Source organism: Lactuca virosa, chromosome 7, assembly GCF_052849685.1.
Source record: "Lactuca virosa cultivar CGN04683 chromosome 7, Lactuca_virosa_CGN04683_v6, whole genome shotgun sequence".
NCBI lineage: Eukaryota > Viridiplantae > Streptophyta > Magnoliopsida > Asterales > Asteraceae > Lactuca > Lactuca virosa.
In genome coordinates, this window is record NC_136432.1 from 56754643 (window position 1) to 56764617 (window position 9975).

Consider the following 9975-nt stretch of genomic DNA (forward strand, 5'->3'; position numbering starts at 1 on the left):
CCTACGTTTTCGTCAACTTGAAAAGTTCAAGATTACTCAAGCCCTATTGGCATGCAAGCACCAAGATGGAAATTATATGTATGCACATGTCCTCAAGATGAAGTCTCACATTGACAAACTGGGAATGTTGGGTGTACTTTTCCCAAGGAAGCTAGTTGTTGACTTCATTCTTCAATCGCTTCCTGAGTCATATAGTCTGTTCATTAAGAATTACTATATGACAGACCACGACGTGACCCTAATCGATCTGACATATTTTCTAATTGTTGTTGAAGCAGCAATGCTTTGGTGCACTGGTCAAGTAAATCTGTTTGGAGGATCTGTTTCCCAAAGTTTCATGGACGTTGCTGATGGCAATGGTGATAGTCTAGAAATGGTTTATCCTCATAAGTGAGAGAAACCGACGAAGGTCAAGAAGTTTAACCATAAGAGAATGGCCAATTCTGAGATAGTTTCACATGTAACTCCTAAAGAGTCCATTTGTCTCTTTTGCCGATTGAAGGGGCATTGGAAGCGAAGCTGCCCATACTACCTTAGAGATCTTAGAGATGATAAAGTCAAATTTTATGACTCTACTTCAGGTACGTGCACTATCTAACTCTATTAAGTTCCTATTTATAGATTGTTATTACATCATATGTTGATCACATTTTGATGTTTTTTAGGATGGAAGAGAAAGAAGGAAGCCTAAAAGAGGAGTAGGCTGATTCTGATATGAAGAAATGGATTTCGGTCACATGCTTCAATAATCAGGATTCGGAGCCGCTAATTAGGAGTTTCGATAGATTGTTTAGGAATATTCCAGAAACATAGTTTCATGTGTATTTGCATTGTAAGGACAAGTTTTCTGTACATTATCAATAAAGTAAAATTTTGTTTTATTTTCTTTGTTATTACTTGCAATGGCATTTATGAAAACTGGTGTTTATATTTCTATTATTAGCAATGTTGAAAATGGATTTGATTCTTAGTTATATACCTTGTGGTAGTGTCATAATTTACCAAGTGTGGAAGGATTCTCATCACCCAAGTTTCAATTGGATAGAAACTTGGAGTCATGCGATTTAAATTGTGTGATGTATGAGAATCTTGATCTTTGGTAAATTGAGACTAATTCCTTGTTCATATGTATATGTGAGTCAAGTGAAGGACTAAAGGATCTACTACACATTGATGTGGACTGCTCAGATCCACCACAAAGGACCATATGCCCATTTTTCATTATTTACTGTTAGTTCAGTAAATATGGTTATGCTTATAAGATTAAGTATAATTCTGATACCTTGAAAAGTTTCAAGGTATAGCAGAATGAATAAGAAGAATCTATTAGGCAGAAAGATAAAAGTATCTCCAATCTAAAAGGAAAGGAGAGTACTTTAGTATTATGTTTTATGATCATCTTAATGATTATAGAAGCATGTCACAATTGATCCTTTAAGAACACCTTAGTGCATATACATTACTAAGAAGAGGAATCAGATATTGTTGAAATGGTTAAATCAAGAAGATGAGTCATAGTTCGTTCCAAAAACAACTTTTAGAGTCATACTCTAGTTACTCCAAGTTGTACCTTGAGTAACATGTTCTAAGTTGGTTTACAACACCTCATGAAATGTGGAGTAGAAATGTTTTCTTACTCTTGCACATTTGAAATTGGTAGTTGTGAATGTTTTGGTTAAAACAAAGACCAACTAAGACCAATTATGTGAAGTGTTTTCTGGATAAGAGCCCACACTAACTCTTGAATATTTGTTTGTCAATAAATGTTCTTTGACAAAGAATCTTATATGTCAAGAAGTCAGTGGGAGTCTTGTCGATCTTGAAAAGTTTCAGGAAGACAATCGAGAATAAACCTATTAGTAATGACTAGCACACAACCTGAGGTTGATAACCTATTGTGTTGACATATTCTTGTTTTTGTGCCTATTCCAGTTATGTTGGTTATGCATGTGAGTTCTATGAGTCCTCAATGGATAGCATAAGGCAAATCACCTTGATTAGTGAAAGTACAATGATTAGTGTAACATCCCGACTCCCAGGTATAAAATTAAATAAATTTATATTCATTTTGACAGGGAAACTCGACGAGTTGGAGGCCCCAACTCGTCGAGTAGAAATTGAGATAACCGCGCGGGTTTTAGAGTCAACTCGACGAGTTGGAGGACCCAACTCGACGAGTAGGAGCTGAGGAAGAAAAACCTAATTTTCAGGGTTTGCACCCTATTTAAAGGACCTTATGTACTTTACCCCACCTCCCTCATCACCTCAGCACCCTCAGACAAACCCTAATCAAACTGTTATCATCAGAGAGAGAGAGAGAGAGAGGCTAAGAGTGTTTGTGTTTTGGTGCATTCTTTAAAGGATCTTGAGGAGCAAAAGGATTGGAACGTGAATGAGTCATTGGATCCGACATTCTTCCAGTGTTAGCGGACATTTGGAGGTAAAAATCTACTAACTTGATCACTTGATTGTTAGATCTCTCCATTAGAGGATTATGGCCATTTTTAGCATTTCCCTTGGGTCGTTATTGGCTTTGAGCTTAACTTGAAGCTAAGACTTCACATCTGGACATTATTAGGCCCTTTAGGCCTAAAGACTCATGCTTTTCCAGTTTTGGCCGACTTCTACACCTTAAACCCTTGTCGAGCTTTGGTTTGGCAAACTTAGCCCTAGATGCGATGCATGAACGTAAAGCTTGCAGCTTTACGTGTTATTTCAGCTTTAGAAGGCTAGATCTAGAGTTTGGGGCCCTAGACTTGCTTAAAAATGTCTGAATGAGAGAATGGCTTGAAAGAAGTCGACGAGTTGGTGAGCTAACTCAATGAGTTTGTTAGGGTTTTCCTCGATAGTCTGGACGTGTTACAAACTCGGCGAGTTGGTGAGACAACTCGGCGAGTTGAGTTAGATTTTCCCGATATTTCAGAGAAATGAAGGAACTCGACGATTTGGGTCAACATGGACTATTGACTTGAGGGTTGACTTCTGTTGACTTTTTGGGTTTGGGCAAGTTATGGACTTAGGAGATCGTGGAGCGGTAAAATGGTCTTTCTCCCTTTCCAAGAGTTAGTGAAGGAATAGTCGAGCATCCTTGGAGTTGTTATTATAAATTGATAATTAGAAATGATTGTGATATATGTAGGAGGAGTCTAGAACTACCATTGAGTACAAGACATACTTGCTTACTTACGAGGTGAGTCTTGTCACTATACTTACCTGAGTGGTAATACTATGTGACCGGAGGGCCTTATTTGAGTTGTTGACCGGAGGGTCTTATGTGCTTATACTGAGCTCTGTGATAACATGCATTTTTTCTTTGTGATTTATGTTGTATATTATTTATGTGCCTCATTGAGTTAGGATCGGAGGGTCCAAACCAAGTTGTGAGACCGGAGGGTCTTTATTGAGATACCGGACTGGAGGGTTCGACCCGAGCTGTGAGACCGGAGGGTCTTCACTGAGACACATGACTAGAGGGTCCTTATCGAGATATAGCCATGAGAGGCTAATTATTTGTGTGTGGTATTTTGAGGAACTCACTAAGCTTCGTGCTTACAGTGTTGTGTGAAATGTGTTCCAGGTACCTCTCAGGATTGCGGGAAGGTGCCGTCATGATTGTACACACCAGCTTGAGATTATGTTTTGAGGATTCTTGGATATTGTCAAACATTTAATTGTCTTGTGTTTTGAACAGCTTATAAATTTGGGTTTGAGAAATGTGAAACTGTGTTTTGTATGGTTTTTAAAATGGAAAATTTTATTTGAAAATTTAGAGTGTTACAAGTTGGTATCAGAGCCTTGGTTTGAGGGATTCGGATGTACTCTCGGGTATGTCTAGACTCAAACTCAGGATTTGAGGAATTTTCTGAAAAGAAATGATTTTCTAAACGAGTAAAAGTTTTTAAGAGTAAATGAGATGAAGCAGTGTGTGCGATCAGCCAGAGCCCGAACGGTGAATTTCCCAAAATACCCTTATTTGTTTATATTATGAGATGAGATACTAGAGCTGCATGCTAGATGATAGGCTAAGTATTTCATGAATTTAGAACTAGAGTTGCCTCAATTATGATGCCTTAGCCTAGGGGGATGCTATTGATTGATATTATCTGTTATTTGCTCTCTGTGTGCTGAGTAAGGGTACATAGCATGAATCTTTTAGAGAGAGTTTTGAGTCGAGGAATAATCTAAGAGAGATACCTAGATGTGCATTGAGGAATCTACTGAGAGAGTAGTTGGATATCCATGAGGGATAGAGTACTTGTGAATTAGGATCCTAGGAGGAGGACTTGGGACGACTATGGGTTGGTGTCGAAGGTAGTATTGGGCCCAAACTACTGAAAGAACCCGATCTATATCCGACCCAAGTAAGAACCTTCGGATGCTAAGAAGCATGTAGGGGTGGGTAATTGAGTGTGCGCTTGAGCCAGTCCCTGATGATTTTTGGGTTTGTGTTTCAGAGAGACTATGGTGATTACCCGCAACTACCCCGGGGGCAGTGGTACCAGTGACGAGGAGATCCGCATGATCATTGCTGAGGAGGTGGCCACAACTATTAGGGAGGCAATTCCAGATATGTTCGAGTCTATTAAAACCAAACTGATCGATACCTTTGATGAGCGGTATGCTGCTGTCACTGAGGTTGCTGCTGCTGTAGCTACCGCAGCCCTGACAGCTGCAAGGCCACAAGGAGGTGACTCCTTGTTGTTTCGAGAGTTCACCAACATGAAGCCATCAGAGTTTGACAGGACCCAGGACCCGATTTCTGCCATGAGATTGATCTACGACATTGAGGGGTGTTTCTATATGTGTTCATACTCGGAGCACTTGAGAGTTCGGTTTGCACTGAACCAGCTTCACTTGGGAGCGAAGGATTGGTGGAAGTTTGTGACCTCTGATTTCACTCCTGCAGATTATGCTGCAATGACTTGGGATATGTTTACCTAGTTGTTCATAGATCAGTATGTTCCCCAGTTGGAGAGGGAACGATTGGCCCAGGAGTTTCTGTCTCTCAAGCAGTAGACATAAACAATGATAAAGATTACGAGGATGTTTCATGAGAGGGCGTTGTTCTGCCCTGAGCACGTTTCTACTGAGCAGGTACGTGTGAGCCGATACCTGAGCATTTTGAGGAGGGATATTTGGGAGTTTGTGGCGAACTCATCATATCGGACATTGGCTGAGTTCTAGACCAATGCCAGGAGGAGAGAGAACGAGCTGGAAATTCAGACCAAGGGGAGGGAGAGTCTCAGGGGACAGACAGGAGACCAGTGCAGTCGCAGCCTACGTTGATGTGGGCTAAGCCCGCTGATACGAGAGTAGGAGGCTAGAAGGGCCGCACTTGTGGCAAGTGCGGCAAGAGCCATGAGGGATCTTGCCGAGCAGGGATTTGCTAAAAATGTGACAAGGAGGGGCATATGGCGAAGGACTGCCCCAATGGATTTTTGTTTTGCTTTCATTGCAACCAGACTGGCCACCGGAAGGCCGAGTGTCCTCAGCTCACTTAGGGATCAGCCCAGGCTTCTGCTCCTGTTGCCTTACACGTTACTGATGGCCGGCCGGGGAAGGCCGAGGCTCCGAGAGCTCATGGGAGAGCTTTCCAGCTGATTGCGTTGGAGGTCCGCACAACGCCTGATGTTATGGCTGGTACTTTTCTTATAAATTATGTGTCTGCCTTGGTGTTATTTGAGTCAGGTGTGAGTCGATCTTTCGTGTCCTTATCCTTTAGTCATCACATTAGGGTTAGACGCGAGGCGTTGAGTCGACCGCTGAAGATTTCTATAGCCAATGAGCATGCGGTTTTTGCCACTGATGTATTCCGGGGATGTGTATTAGAGATTTTTGTTGTTGAGTTTTCGATAGATCTGGTGCCGATAGCGATGGGTGATGTCTATGTCGTAGTAGGCATGGATTAGTTGAGACGGTTTGGAGCCATGATTGACTGTGAGCGTAAGATGGTGAACATACGAGACCCAAGTGGGGGATTACTTATTGTTTATGGCAAGGGAACTAGATCGGGATCAGCTTTCTACTCCGCAGAGGGCGTCTTGGTTTTCCAAGATTGATTTGAGATCTGGATATCATTAGATGAGGGTCTGTGAGGAGGATATCCAGAAGACGGTCTTTCAGATTCATTATGGGCAGTACGAGTTTGTGGTGATGCCTTTCGGGCTCGCCAATGCACCGACAGTCTTCCCGGACCTCATGAACCAGGTGTGCAGGCCCATGTTGGATCGTTGGGTGACCGTGTTCATCGATGACATTTTGGTATACTCGAGGTCTAGGGAACAGCACGAGGAGAATTTGTGGGAGATTCTTAGGGTGTTGAGGATGGAGAGGCTATATGCCAAATTCTCCAAGTGTGATTTCTGGTTAGGAGAGGTCTAGTTTTTGGGATATCGCGTTAACCAGAGTTGGATTTTGGTCGACCCGGCCGAGATTGCGGTAGTTATACGATGGGAGGTACCGAGATCCCCATCCAACATCAGGAGTTTTCTGGGTTTGGCGGGTTACTATCGGAGGTTTATCAGAGATTTCTCAAAAATTGTTGTTTCTCTCACCACATTGACTAGGAAGGGTGTGACTTTTTTTTGGGGGCCTGAGCAGCAAGCTTCATTCGAGACTCTTCGCTAGAAATTGTGCGAGGCACCAGTGCTATCCCTATCGAAGGGTGTAGAGGACTTCGTAGTCTACTGTGATGCATCTATATCGAGAATGGGTTCCGTTTTGATGCATAGGGGACACATGATAACATATGCGTCGAGGCAGCTGAAGCCTCACGAGACGAGGTATCCCACCCATGATTTGGAGCTGGGGGCAGTGGTATTCGCCCTCAATATTTGGCTCCACTATCTTTATGGCGTCCGATGTACCATATACACAGACCATAAGAGACTGAAATACCTTATGGATCAGACCAACCTGAATATGAGACAGAGGAGGTGGCTAGACATAGTGAAAGGCTATGACTTTGAGATTTTGTATTACCCTAGCAAGGCTAATGTGGTAGTCGATGCCCTGAGTCGTAGGGCATCGAGTGCTCTGATCTGAGATGAGTGTATGAGAATGACAGTGATGACTCCAGTCCTAGATACCATCCAAGAGGCCCAAGCGGTGGCCATGAGACAAGAGAACTGTAAGAAAGAGCGGGTGATTGGGCAGATTTAAAAGTTTGAGACTGATAGTCGGGGGCTTATGACCTTCTGTGGGCGGATATGGGTGCCATATTCGGGTGGAGCTCGACGGATTTTGATGGAGGAGGCCCATAGATCGAGATTCTCGATCCATCTTGGGGCCACCAAGATGTATTTGGACTTGAAAAAGGATTATTGGTGGCCCTGTATAAAGAGATATGCGGCATGGGTAGTCGAGAGATCCTTGCCCTATTGTCAGGTCAAGGCAGAGCACCAGCGTTCCCATGGCCAGTTGCAGCCTTTGGAGATTCCCCTGTGGAAGTGAGAACAGATCTCAATGGCTTTTATTACCAAGTTACTGAGGACTACGCGAGGTGTTGATGCGATATGGTTGATTATAGATCAGTTGACGAATAGTGCTCACTTCCTGGCTATAAGTGAGAGCTCTTCTGCGGAGAAATTAGCTGAGGTCTACGTTCGAGAGGTGGTGGCACGACATGGGTGCCAACATCAATAGTGTCAGATCGGGATGTGCGTTTTACTTCCAGGTTCTGGAAGAAATTTCATGAGGAGTTGGGTACCCGGTTGCATTTCAGCACCGCATACCACCCACAGACAGACGGGCAGAGCGAGAGGATGATTCAGACGCTCGAGGACATGCTACGTGTATGTGTTATGGATTTCGGTGGGAGTTGGGACACTTACTTGCCCTTGGATGAGTTTTCATACAACAACAACCATCACTCCAGTATCGGTATGCTTCCCTTTGAGCTTTTGTACGGGAGGAGGTGCCGGACTCTCATATGTTGGGGAGAGGTAGGGCAGCGAGTGATGGGGAGCACTGAAATAGTGCTCAAGACGACATAGCAAATCCAACATGTCAGATAGAGGTTACTGACGGCCCACAGTCGTTAGAATAGTTACGTAGACCGGAGACGTTCCGAGCTAGAATTCCAAGTTGGTGATTTTGTCCTCCTAGAGATATCCCCATGGAAAGGGGTGATCCGATTTAGAAAGCGGGGCAAGCTGGGCCCTAGATATATTGGTCCTTTCAGAGTGATTGCTCGAGTAGGTAAGGTGGCTTATCAGCTAGAGCTGCCTGCAGAGTTGAGCTAGATCCATAACACCTTCCATCTGTCCTAGCTGAGGAAATGTGTAGCCGACGAAACGGCAATGGTCCTTTTAGAGGACATTCAGGTTGATGATCGCTTGAACCACATTGAGAAGCTGGTGGCGATTTTGGATAAGAAGGTGAAGGTCTTGAGGAATATAGAGGTGCCCTTGGTTCAGGTTCACTGGCAACATCGGAAAGGATCCGAGTGGATTTGGGAGCCGGAGTCTGAGACACGTGAGCAGTACCCAGAGTTGTTTTCGAAGAATGACTTTGAGGGAGAAGTCTGATTCTAGTAGGGGAGAATTGTAACATCCCAACTCCCAACAATAAGATTAAATAAATGTATATTCATTTTGACAGGATCAACTCAACTAGTTGGAGGCCCCAACTCGTCGAGTAGAAATTGAGACAGCCGTGTGCATTTTAGAGTCAACTCGACGAGTTGGAGTACCCAATTCGACGACTAGGAGCTGAGCGAGAAACCCTAATTTTCAAGGTTTGCATCCTATTTAATGGACCTTAAGTCCGTTACCGCGCCTCCCTCATCACCTTACCACCATGAGAGAAACCCTAATCGAGTTGTTATCATCTGTGTGTGTGAGAGAGAGAGAGAGAGAGAGGCTAAGAGTGTGTGTTTTGGTGCATTCTTTGAAGGAGCTTGAGGAGCAAAAGGCTTGTAACGCGAAGGAGTCCTTGGACCCGACATTCTTCCAGTTTTAGCGGCCATTTGGAGGTAAAAGCCACTAACTTGATCACTTGATAGTTAGATCTCTCAATTAGAGGGTTATAGCCATTTTTAGCATTTCCCTTGGGTCCTTATTGGCTTTAAGCTTACCTTGAATCTAAGACTTCATATCTTGACATTATTAGGCCATTTAGGCCTAAAGAATCGAGCTTTATCCCGTTTTGCCCGACTTCCACACCTTAAACCCTTGTTGAGCTTTGGTATGGCAAACTTAGCCCTAGATGCCCTGCATGAACGTAAAGCTTTAAACTTTACATGTTTCTTCAACTTTAGAAGGATAGATCTAGAGTTTGGGACCCAGCCTTGCTTAAAAACGTCTGAATGAGAGAATGGCTTGAAGGAACTCGACGAGTTGGTTAGGGTTTTCCCTGATAGTCTGGACGCATTACAAACTCGGCGAGTTGGTGAGACAACTCGACGAGTTGAGTTTGATTTTCCCGATATTTTAGAGAAACGAATGAACTTGATGATTCGCATAGATGCTCTCGATGGTTTGGGTCAACATGGACTGTTGACTTAAGGGTTGACTTATGTTGACTTTTAGAGTTTGGTCAATTTATGGACTTAGGAGACCATGCAGAGGTAAAATGGTCTTTCACCCTTTCTGAGAGTTAGCAAAGGAATAGTCGAACGTACTTGGAGTTGTTATTTTAAATTGTTAATTAGAAATGATTATGATATACGTAGACGGAGTGTAGACCTACCGTTGAGTACGAAACATACTTGCTTACTTATAAGGTGAGTCTTCACACTATACTTACTTGAGTGGTAATATTGTGTGACCGGAGGGTCTTATTTGAGTAACTAACCGGAGGGTCTTATGTGCTTATACTGAGCTATGTGATAACATGTATTTTTTCTTTGTGTTTTATGTTGTATATAATTTTTGTGCCTTATTGAGTTAGGACCGGAGGGTCCAAATCGAGTTGTGAGACCGGAGGGTCTTCACTGAGACACATGACCGGAGGGTCCTCATCGAGATACTGCCA